Raw genomic sequence first — 12992 nt, forward strand, 5'->3', positions numbered from 1 at the left:
GTGGCAAGACGCTCCTCCGGGCGCGTCTTGCTTGGGCCTCTCTCCTGGAGGCGCTCAGTCACACCCAGTGTTCACATGTGGCAAGACGCTCCTCGGGGCGCGTCGTGCTTGGGCCTCTCTCCTGGAGGACTCTCAGTCAGACCCAGTGTTGACATGTGGCAAGACGCTCCTCGGGGCACGTCTTGCTTGGGCCTCTCTCCTGGAAGCGCTCAGTCAGACCGAGTGCTGACATGTGGCAAGATGCTCCTCGGGGCGCGTCTTGCTTGGGCTTATCTCCTGGAGGCCCTCAGTCAGACCCATTGTTGACATGTGGCAAGATGCTCCTCGGGGCGCGACTTGCTTTGGCCTCTCTCCAGAAGGCCCTCAATCAGACCCAGTGTTGACATGTGGCAAAACGCTCCTCCAGGCGCGTCTTGCTTGGGCCTCTCTCCTGGAGGCGCTCAGTCAGACCCAGTGTTGACATGTGGCAAGACGCTCCTCAGGGCGCGTCTTGCTTGGGCCTCTCTCCTGGGGAGGCGCTCAGTCAGACCGAGTGCTGACATGTGGCAAGACGCTCCTCGGGGCACGTCTTGCTGGGGCTTCTCTCCTGGAGGCGCTCAGTCCGACCCAGTGTTGACATGTGACAAGACGCTCCTCGGGGCGCGTCTTGCTTGGGCCTCTCTCCTGGAGGCGCTCAGTCAGACCCAGAGGTGACATGTGGCAAGACGCTCCTCGGGGCGCGTCTTGCTTGGGCCTCTCTCCTGGAGGCGCTCAGTCAGACCCAGTGTTGACATGTGGCAAGACGCTCCTCGGGGCGCATCTTGATTGGGCCTCTCTCCTGGAGGCCCTCAGTCAGACCCTTCGTTGACATGTGAAAAGACGCTCCTCGGGGCGCGTCTTGCTTGGCCCTCTCTCCTGGAGGCGCTCAGTCAGACCGAGTGCTGACATGTGGCAAGACGCTCCTCGGGGCGCATCTTGCTTGGGCTTCTCTCCTGGAGGCCCTCAGTCAGACCCATTGTTGACATGTGGCAAGACGCTCCTCAGGGCACGTCTTGCTTGGGCCTCTCTCCTGGGGAGGCGCTCAGTCAGACCGAGTGCTGACATGTGGCAAGACGCTCCTCGGGGCACGTCTTGCTGGGGCTTCTCTCCTGGAGGCGCTCAGTCAGACCCAGTGTTGACATGTGACAAGACGCTCCTCGGGGCGCGTCTTGCTTGGGCCTCTCTCCTGGAGGCGCTCAGTCAGACCCAGAGGTGACATGTGGCTAGACGCTCCTCGGGGCGCGTCTTGCTTGGGCTTCTCTCCTGGAGGCCCTCAGTCAGACCCATTGTTGACATGTGGCACGACGCTCCTCGGAGCGCGTCTTGCTTGGGCCTCACTCCAGAAGGCCCTCAATCAGACCCAGTGTTGACATGTGGCAAAACGCTCCTCCAGGCGCATCTTGCTTGGGCCTCTCTCCTGGAGGCGCTCAGTCAGACCCAGTGTTGACATGTGGCAAGACGCTCCTTGGGGCCCGTCTTGCTGGGGCTTCTCTCATGGAGGCACTCAGTCAGACCCAGTGTTGACATGTGGCAAGACGCTCCTCAGGGCGCGTCTTGCTTGGGCCTCTCTCCTGGGGAGGCGCTCAGTCAGACCGAGTGCTGACATGTGGCAAGACGCTCCTCGGGGCACGTCTTGCTGGGGCTTCTCTCCTGGAGGCGCTCAGTCAGACCCAGTGTTGACATGTGACAAGACGCTCCTCGGGGCGCGTCTTGCTTGGGCCTCTCTCCTGGAGGCGCTCAGTCAGACCCAGAGGTGACATGTGGCTAGACGCTCCTCGGGGCGCGTCTTGCTTGGGCCTCTCTCCTGGAGGCGTTCAGTCAGACCCAGTGTTGACATGTGGCAAGACGCTCCTCGGGGCGCGTCTTGCTTGGGCCTCTCTCCTGGAGGCGCTCAGTCAGACCCAGTGTTGACATGTGGCAAGACGCTCCTCGGGGCACGTCTTGCTTGGGCCTCTCTCCTGGAGGCGCTCAGTCAGACCCAGAGGAGACATGTGTCAAGATGCTCCTCGGGGCGCGTCTTGCTTGGGCCTCTCTCCTGGAGGCGCTCAGTCAGACCAAGTGCTGACATGTGGCAAGACGCTCCTCCGGGCGCGTCTTGCTTGGGCCTCTCTCCTGGAGGCGCTCAGTCAGACCCAGTGTTCACATGTGGCAAGACGCTCCTCGGGGCGCGTCGTGCTTGGGCCTCTCTCCTGGAGGACTCTCAGTCAGACCCAGTGTTGACATGTGGCAAGACGCTCCTCAGGGCACGTCTTGCTTGGGCCTCTCTCCTGGAGGCGCTAGGTCAGACCGAGTGCTGACATGTGGCAAGACGCTCCTCGGGGCGCGTCTTGCTTGGGCTTATCTCCTGGAGGCCCTCAGTCAGACCCATTGTTGACATGTGGCAAGACGCTCCTCGGGGCGCGACTTGCTTGTGCCTCTCTCCAGAAGGCCCTCAATCAGACCCAGTGTTGACATGTGGCAAAACGCTCCTCCAGGCGCGTCTTGCTTGGGCCTCTCTCCTGGAGGCGCTCAGTCAGACCCAGTGTTGACATGTGGCAAGACGCTCCTCAGGGCGCGTCTTGCTTGGGCCTCTCTCCTGGGGAGGCGCTCAGTCAGACCGAGTGCTGACATGTGGCAAGACGCTCCTCGGGGCACGTCTTGCTGGGGCTTCTCTCCTGGAGGCGCTCAGTCAGACCCAGTGTTGACATGTGACAAGACGCTCCTCGGGGCGCGTCTTGCTTGGGCCTCTCTCCTGGAGGCGCTCAGTCAGACCCAGAGGTGACATGTGGCAAGACGCTCCTCGGGGCGCGTCTTGCTTGGGCCTCTCTCCTGGAGGCGCTCAGTCAGACCCAGTGTTGACATGTGGCAAGACGCTCCTCGGGGCGCGTCTTGATTGGGCCTCTCTCCTGGAGGCCCTCAGTCAGACCCTTCGTTGACATGTGGCAAGACGCTCCTCGGGGCGCGTCTTGCTTGGCCCTCTCTCCTGGAGGCGCTCAGTCAGACCGAGTGCTGACATGTGGCAAGACGCTCCTCGGGGCGCATCTTGCTTGGGCTTCTCTCCTGGAGGCCCTCAGTCAGACCCATTGTTGACATTTGGCAAGACGCTCCTCAGGGCGCATCTTGGTTGGGCCTCTCTCCTGGAGGCGCTCAGTCAGACCGAGTGCTGACATGTGGCAAGACGCTCCTCGGGGCACGTCTTGCTGGGGCTTCTCTCCTGGAGGCGCTCAGTCAGACCCAGTGTTGACATGTGACAAGATGCTCCTCGTGGCGCGTCTTGCTTGGGCCTCTCTCCTGGAGGCGCTCAGTGAGACCCAGAGGTGACATGTGGCAAGACGCTCCTCGGGGCGCGTCTTGCTTGGGCCTCTCTCCTGGAGGCCCTCTGTCAGACCCAGTGTTGACATGTGGTAAGGACACGATCACGCCGACCCTATTGTTGGAGAACCTGCTGAGTTCGTCGAACAAGTAGACGCCGGATTGGGCGCGGGCACGCGCTTGTTTTAGAGGCGTTTTCGCGCAGCCTCTACCCTGCACGACCGCTCGTGGCCGCACTAGCTATATTTATCTTCATTTGTTTCACACACACACACACACACACACACACACACACACACACACACACACACACACATGCACGCGCGCACACACACACACACACACACACACACACACACACACACACACAGGCCCTTGCGTGCAAACCCCGGTCAGGCCTTTAGTGTACACATCAGAGACATGATGTTCTTTCACAGAACTGAGGTTGTTCATTACTAAATGACTTTTACGGGAATATTGTTATTATACTATTCAACAGGTAGATCATAATAATGTGTATTAAACCTACAACCTAGCACTGATGACAGAGGGACCTTATTTAAATTAGTACTTAATGGAAACGATACATAATGATACATAAGAGCCATGTCATACATTCAGCCTAGGAATACTAGCATTGTGCACTATTAAAAATATACACATCAATTGCTCGAATCCCATTGTTGCAAAGTAAAACTCTAATAAAACTCTAGTCTGACATCAACAGAGAAGACTTAGTGTATGTACTACAAATACAGCATTAGGATTTCGAGTGGACCGTGCACCTTGTGAATCATCAGAGGCTTATGACGCAATATATCTTCCAGTTGCTATTAGACAAGTTATCACAATTACGTTGATTAATAAATCCAGTGTTGTAGCGACTGCAGCCAGCGCCGCCGCGCAACTCGTGTCGGTGTTATCTCTCGATACTTTCATTCATATCCGAGCGTATGCAGAATCTGAGGATCTGGTGAAGCTGCTTGTCACTAGCTTGCGCACATTTGATATGGCACTTTGCACGTGACTCACACAACCTGCAGTGGCGACCGTCGCATCAGTGCAAAGTTTTTCCGATATATCGCTCGCAACATCGTTTGTCATTTGCTGTACACTGCGCACAATGGCCGCGAGGTCGCGGAGAGGGTCTTCGTTACGAGTTGTGTAATATCCGCTGACTTGCCGATTCAATTCTGGTGGCGCTGACCCAAACGAGAACACTTTTAAGGTGCATGTCGTGGTAACTCTAGTAGCACCGTGGTTGACGAGGACGATCATCTTTAGCAATAGTTCATCTCGAAGCGCAACGATGGTGAGGGCGACGGGTTGGCCGGTTCCGCCTTCAGGCCACTCGGTTGCCGCTAGATTGCCCAATGCCAGACACGCAGACGAACCCTGTACACACTCAATAACCCATGTGCGATCGTTGATTTCTGCTAGTACGTTTGCTAGTTCTATGTGCTTCCACGGATCGGGCGTGGGCACGCGCTTGTTTTAGAGGCGTTTTCGCGCAGCCTCTACCCTGCACGACCGCTCGTGGCCGCACTAGCTATATTTATCTTTATTTGTTTCACACACACACACACACACACACACACACACACACACACACACACACACACACACACACACACACACACACACACACACACACACACACACACACACACACACAGACAGGCCCTTGCGTGCAAACCCCGGTCAGGCCTGCAGTGTACACATCAGAGACATGATGTTCTTTCACAGAACTGAGGTTGTTCATTACTAAATGACTTTTACAGGAATATTGTTATTATACTATTCAACAGGTTGATCATAATAATGTGTATTAAACCCACAACCTAGCACTGAGGACAGAGGGACTTTATTTAAATTAGTACTTAATGGAAACGATACATAATGATACATAAGAGCCATGTCATACATTCAGCCTAGGAATAGTAGCATTGTGCACTATTCAAAATATACACATCAATTTCTCGAATCCCATTGTTGCAAAGTAAAACTCTAATAAAACTCTAGACTGACATCAACAGAGAAGACTTAGTGTATGTACTACAAATACAGCATTAGGATTTCTGATTGGACCGTGCACTTTGTGAACCATCAGAGGCTTATGACGGGGTTTGCACGCAAGGGCCTGTGTGTGTGTGTGCGTGCGTGTGTGTGTGTGTGTGTGTGTGTGTGTGTGTGTGTGTGTGTGTGTGTGTGTGTGTGTGTGTGTGTGTGTGTGTGTGTGTGTGTGTGTGTGTGAAACAAATAAAGATAAATATAGCTAATGCGGCCACTAGCGGTCGTGCAGGGTAGAGGCTGCGCGAAAACGCCTCTAAAACAAGCGCGTGCCCACGCCCGATCCGTGGAAGCACGTAGAACTAGCAAACGTACTAGCAGAAATCAACGATCGCACACGGGTCATTGAGTGTGTACAGGGTTCGTCTGCGTGTGTGGCATTGGGCAATCTAGCGGCAACCGAGTGGCCTGAAGGCGGAACCGGCCAACCCGTCGCCCTCACCATCGTTGTGCTTCGAGATGAACTATTGCTAAAGATGATCGTCCTCGTCAACCACGGCGCTACCAGAGTTGCCACGACATGCGCCTTAAACGCGTTCTCGTTTGGGTCAGCGCCACCAGAATTGAATCGGCAAGTCAGCGGATATTACACAACTCGTAACGAAGACCCTCTCCGCGACCTCGCGGCCAGTGTGCGCAGTGTACAGTAAATGACAAACGATGTTGCGAGCGATATATCGGAAAAACTTTGCACTGACGCGACGGTTGCCACTGCAGGTTGTGTGAGTCTCACGCAAAGTGCCATATCAAACGTGCGCAAGCTAGTGACAAGCAACTTCACCAGATCCGTAGATTCTGCATACGCTTGGATACGAATGAAAGTATCGACAGATAACACCGACACGAGTTGCGCGACGGCGCTGGCTGCAGTCGCTACAACACTGGATTTATTAATCAACGTAATTGTGACCGTAATGGCGTATCGAGTGTGCACCAGAAACTACAACCAGTACTACAGAAAACTGGCATGAGGGTCGCGGTCTAACGTTATGTTGGTGTCTCGCATTGACCGTCGACGGCCGTTTGCCAGCGGCTGAAAATGGCACAGTTGACGAAATGGAAACGCCGACCGTCGATAGTGCACTCTCGCAAGTTCCAACCGCACCATCTCAGGAGACAGACCACAGAGTCATATTAGCGGAGGGTAGATAGAAAATGCGCAAACCGCCTCAACCGCCCATATACATACTATACGAGTTCAACATAGAGTGGAGTAAGAAGTTACTACCGATTGATTGTATTTCCAACGTGCAAGCAGCTGGTGTGTGACGCTTTACTGGAGTATCACAGAGGTTGCGATGTCCTGTGTTCCACGAGCGCATGGAAACAAGTGAACGAACTTCTACGGACCGTACTGTTGGGGTGTGAGCGAGCTGTAAAATCAATACACGCTAGACACGCGGACTTTGCCGCGTTACTGGACACGCATATCGCCACAACAAAACCGGGTCAAGTGTTCGGGGCGTCATCGCGCTCGACTATACACGTCTTGGCCTACCACGAGTACATGAGCCCACAAGATCCTAAGCGAGGTCGAAGCCGTTGTGTCTACCCAACGCAAATTCAGCACAGCCGTGCGCGCTAAGACAAGTCCCTCTAGACTGCTGGAAACTTTGGAAACGTGGAAGGCTTGCGTGTTCGCGCTTTCTACACATCTCAACGGTATGATCGCGATACTCTCGGCCGCATAACAACTAATGGTCATGTGTTCGGAAGGTCTGATCAGGTCTGACATGACCGGTTGTCAATCGACGTCGAGCGTGCACTCACACACGGATATCCTGGCGTACAGTAAAGCGACAGCGACCTCTACGCTCACGTTGATCGCCAATGTTTCGAAGGGCAATCGAGTGTGTTGGCTGACGAAAGCTATGGTGACCGACAGTCGCGTCGACTACAATGTGCCTCATTGCGATTGGAGAGGCGTATGTGATCCTTTGCAAATCGACAACACCACCGCGGTCGAGTGCGAAGTCACGGTCGGCGGCGTGTTGTCCTTACTGTGCCCCTTTCAATGTGACGGTCCGTGTCACGGACCGGTGTGTTACAACCCGACTAACGAAACGTACCAGGTGATAACATTGCATCTGCCCATTACAGCGGAGCGAGCGTTTCGCCACACTCCCAAACCAAGGTTAATAGTTGTAGCGCACGCCCTTTCGGACCTTGTTGCACGCGAAACACTGGCGTACACTCACAACATCACGCTCGAGACAGCTCAAGCGTTACGCAAAACAAAGGACGTGTTCAAATCCATAGAGAATATACGGTCTTTAGCGTATGCGTATATAAAGAAGGTCGATGACATTTACAGAAGTGGCGGCGTGGGCACCACAGTAGAACAACAAGGTGCTCTCAAGCACACACAGATACTGGCCGCATTATCACTCGCGATGTCTATCCTGACATGCCCGTTTCTGATTTCTATGTATATTAAATTATGACAAGAGCTACGGTGGTTACGATTACACTCTGACCACGTGCCTTAGTTTCTGCTAGTGACCTATAAATATATTTGACCACTTGCTCTCACTGCCATTAAAGCGGCTGTACCCACACGTACAACACCCAAGAAAAAAAATGATCTCGCTGTCTGTACTGGGTGTACTCTCAGTCGTCGCAGTTGCTCAGGCCATGGTGGTACGCTCACATAACGCCTCTGAGATACGTCCCATCACACCACCTCCTAGACTACTCGCGAAGGAGTATTCAACACCCCCTTTGTACGAAGACAACCATTATAACGAGCACAGCACAACGCTTGCCGCACGCAAAGACAACATGCAGGAGACAACGCTACCACCTGTTGTGGGAACAACGGATTCGAGTGACAACGATCGCGACTATGACGAGCACATTATAACACCCTCTGTGCACGAAGACCAGATGCAGGAGACAACGCTACCACCTGTCGTGAGAAACAAGAGTTTGGTTAACAATGATCATCGTCGAGTCCCATTGTAAACGGGCGCGCCATTGCACACATCGTACATGTGTGTTAACCCACCTGTATGCGACAGACTTTATGTGTTGCATGACATCGAGATGTATTGACGTCTGTGTCAATACAGGACTCTCTAAGCTGGGAGCTGGACGCTAACGACCCGTGCATGCGCCACACAAAAGGTAACTCGACTAACTACAAAACGCATATTGTGATGTAGAAAGTTGGCTCGACTGTTTGAATCAGCTGCAGCTGCGGTTTACTCACGAAGTGAATCGCACGCTTGTTAGAAGTACATTCGGAGCACTTAAAAAATACATCGCTCTCATCGAGTTCCGTCTCAGCGTTCACCGGCTGATGGGCAAGAGCGTGACATGGGATCGCCAGGAACTTACTTAAGGACTATCATCTCATTTGGCATTTACTCACGGACCCAAGAAACCAGTTCCGAAAAATGGTCGAGAATTATAACTTGTCTAATAGCAACTGGAAGATATGTTGCGTCATAAGCCTCTGATGGTTTACAAGGTGCACGGTCCACTCGAAATCCTAATGCTGTATTTGTAGTACATACACTAAGTCTTCTCTGTTGATGTCGGACTAGAGTTTTATTAGAGTTTTACTATGCAACAATGGGATTCGAGCAATTGATGTGTATATTTTTAATAGTGCACAATGCTACTATTTCTAGGCTGAATGTATGACATGGCTCTTATGTATCATTATGTATCGTTTCCATTAAATACTAATTTAAATAAAGTCCCTCTGTCCTCAGTGCTAGGTTGTGGGTTTAATACACATTATTATGATCAACCTGTTGAATAGTATAATAACAATATTCCTGTAAAAGTCATTTAGTAATGAACAACCTCAGTTCTGTGAAAGAACATCATGTCTCTGATGTGTACCTTGCAGGCCTGACCGGGGTTTGCACGCAAGGGTCTGTGTGTGTGTGTGTGTGTGTGTGTGTGTGTGTGTGTGTGTGTGTGTGTGTGTGTGTGTGTGTGTGTGTGTGTGTGTGTGTGTGTGTTTGTGTGTGTGTGTGTGTGTGTGTGTGTGAGTGTGTGTGTCACCCACATGTCTCCTCTGGGTCTGACTGAGCGCCTCCAGGAGAGAAGCCCCAGCAAGACGCGCCCCGAGGAGCATCTTGCCACATGTCAGCACTCGGTCTGACTGAGCGCCTCCAGGAGAGAGGCCCAAGCAAGACGTGCCCCGAGGAGCGTCTTGCCACATGTCAACACTGGGTCTGACTGAGCGCCTCCAGGAGAGAGGCCCAAGAAAGACGCGCCCCGAGGAGCGTCTTGCCACATGTCAGCACTCGGTCTGACTGAGCGCCTCCAGGAGAGAGGCCCAAGCAAGACGCGCCCCGAGGAGCATCTTGACACATGTCTCCTCTGGGTCTGACTGAGCGCCTCCAGGAGAGAGGCCCAAGCAAGACGTGCCCCGAGGAGCGTCTTGCTTCATGTCAACACTGGGTCTGACTGAGTGCCTCCATTAGAGAAGCCCCAGCAAGACGCGCCCCGAGGAGCATCTTGCCACATGTCAACACTGGGTCTGACTGAGAACCTCCAGGAGAGAGGCCCAAGCAAGACGCGCCCCGAGGAGCGTCTTGCCACATGTCACCTCTGGGTCTGACTGAGCACCTCCAGGAGAGAGGCCCAAGCAAGACGCGCCCCGAGGAGCGTCTTGTCACATATCAACACTGGGTCTGACTGAGCGCCTCCAGGAGAGAAGCACCAGCAAGACGTGCCCCGAGGAGCGTCTTGCCACATGTCAGCACTCGGTCTGACTGAGCACCTCCAGGAGAGAGGCCCAAGCAAGATGCGCCCCGAGGAGCGTCTTGCCACACGTCAACAATGGGTCTGACTGAGGGCCTCCAGGAGAGAAGCCCAGGCAAGATGTGCCCCGAGGAGCGTCTTTCCACATGTCAGCACTCGGTCTGACTGAGCGCCTCCAGGAGAGAGGCCCAAGCAAGAAACGCCCCGAGAAGCGTCTTGTCACATGTCAACACTGGGTCTGACTGAGCGCCTCCAGGAGAGAAGCCCCAGCAAGACACGTCCCGAGGAGCGTCTTGCCACATGTCAACGAAAGGTCTGACTGAGGGCCTCCAGGAGAGAAGCCCAAGCAAGATGCGCTCCGAGGAGCGTCTTGCCACATGTCAGCACTAGGACTGACTGAGCGCCTCCAGGAGAGAGGCCCAAGCAAGACGCGCCCCGAGGAGCGTCTTGCCACATGTCAACACTGGGTCTGACTGAGCGCCTCCAGGAGAGAGGCCCAAGCAAGACGCGCCCCGAGGAGCGTCTTGCCACATGTTAACACTGGGTCTGACAGAGGGCCTCCAGGAGAGAGGCCCAAGCAAGACGCGCCCCGAGGAGCGTCTTGCCACATGTCACCTCTGGGTCTGACTGAGCGCCTCCAGGAGAGAAGCCCCAGCAAGACACGCCCCGAGGAGCGTCTTGCCACATGTCAGCACTAGGTCTGACTGAGCGCCTCCAGGAGAGAGGCCCAAGCAAGACGCGCCCCGAGGAGCGTCTTGCCACATGTCAACACTGGGTCTGACTGAGCGCCTCCAGGAGAGAGGCCCAAGCAAGAAACGCCCGAGGAGCCTCTTGCCACATGTCAACACTGGGTCTGACTGATCGCCTCCCCAGGAGAGAGGCCCAAGCAAGACGCGCCACGAGGAGCGTCTTGCCACATGTCAACAATGGGTCTGACTGAGGGCCTCCAGGAGAGAAGCCCAAGCAAGACGCGCCCCAAGGAGCATCTTGCCACATGTCAGCACTCGGTCTGACTGAGTGCCTCCAGGAGAGAGGACCAAGCAAGTCGTGCCCCGAGGAGCGTCTTGCCACATGTCAACACTGGGTCTGACTGAGCTTCTCCAGGAGAGAGGCCCAAGCAAGACGCGCCCCGAGGAGCATCTTGCCACATGTCACCTCTGGGTCTGACTGAGCACCTCCAGGAGAGAGGCCCAAGCAAGACGCGCCCCTAGGAGCGTCTTGTCACATTTCAACACTGGGTCTGACTGAGCGCCTCCAGGAGAGAGGCCCAAGCAAGAAACGCCCGAGGAGCGTCTTGACACATGTCAACACTGGGTCTGACTGATCGCCTCCCCAGGAGAGAGGCCCAAGCAAGACGCGTCCTGAGGAGCGTCTTGCCACATTTCAACACTGGGTCTGACTGAGCGCCTCCAGGAGAGAGGCCCAAGCAAGACGCGCCTGGAGGAGCGTTTTGCCACATGTCAACACTGGGTCTGACAGAGGGCCTCAAGGGGAGAGGCCCAAGCAAGATGCACCCTGAGGAGCATCTTGCCACATATGGGTCATCTTGCCACATTGGGCTGCCACAATGGGTCTGACTGAGGGCCTCCAGGAGAGAAGCCCAAGCAAGAAGCGCCCCGAGGAGCGTCTTGCCACATGTCAGCACTCGGTCTTACTGAGCGCCTCCAGGAGAGAGGCCCAAATGAGACGCGCCCCGAGGAGCGTCTTGCCACATGTCAGCACTCGGTCTTACTGATCGCCTCCCCAGGAGAGAGGCCCAAGCAAGACGCGCCACGAGGAGCGTCTTGCCACATGTCAACAATGGGTCTGACTGAGGGCCTCCAGGAGAGAAGCCCAAGCAAGACGCGCCCCAAGGAGCATCTTGCCACATGTCAGCACTCGGTCTGACTGAGTGCCTCCAGGAGAGAGGACCAAGCAAGACGTGCCCCGAGGAGCGTCTTGCCACATGTCAACACTGGGTCTGACTGAGCTTCTCCAGGAGAGAGGCCCAAGCAAGACGCGCCCCGAGGAGCATCTTGCCACATGTCACCTCTGGGTCTGACTGAGCACCTCCAGGAGAGAGGCCCAAGCAAGACGCGCCCCTAGGAGCGTCTTGTCACATTTCAACACTGGGTCTGACTGAGCGCCTCCAGGAGAGAGGCCCAAGCAAGAAACGCCCGAGGAGCGTCTTGACACATGTCAACACTGGGTCTGACTGATCTCCTCCCCAGGAGAGAGGCCCAAGCAAGACGCGTCCTGAGGAGCATCTTGCCACATGTCAACACTGGGTCTGACTGAGTGCCTCCATGAGAGAAGCCCCAGCAAGATGCGCCCCAAGGAGCGTCTTGCCACATGTCAACACTGGGTCTGACTGAGCGCCTCCAGGAGAGAGGCCCAAGCAAGACGCGCCTGGAGGAGCGTTTTGCCACATGTCAACACTGGGTCTGACAGAGGGCCTCAAGGGGAGAGGCCCAAGCAAGATGCACCCTGAGGAGCATCTTGCCACATATGGGTCATCTTGCCACATTGGGCTGCCACAATGGGTCTGACTGAGGGCCTCCAGGAGAGAAGCCCAAGCAAGAAGCGCCCCGAGGAGCGTCTTGCCACATGTCAGCACTCGGTCTTACTGAGCGCCTCCAGGAGAGAGGCCCAAATGAGACGCGCCCCGAGGAGCGTCTTGCCACATGTCAACAATGGGTCTGACTGAGGGCCTCCAGGAGAGAAGCCCAAGCAAGACGCGCCCCGAGGAGCGTCTTGCCACATGTCAGCACTCGGTCTGACTGAGCGCCTTCAGGAGAGAGGCCCAAGCAAGACGTGCCCCGAGGAGCGTCTTGCCACATGTCAACACTGGGTCTGACTGAGCGCCTCCAGGAGAGAGGGCCAAGCAAGACGCGCCCCGAGGAGCGTCTTGC

This window comes from Nothobranchius furzeri, chromosome 17 (assembly GCF_043380555.1).
Source record: "Nothobranchius furzeri strain GRZ-AD chromosome 17, NfurGRZ-RIMD1, whole genome shotgun sequence".
Lineage (NCBI taxonomy): Eukaryota > Metazoa > Chordata > Actinopteri > Cyprinodontiformes > Nothobranchiidae > Nothobranchius > Nothobranchius furzeri.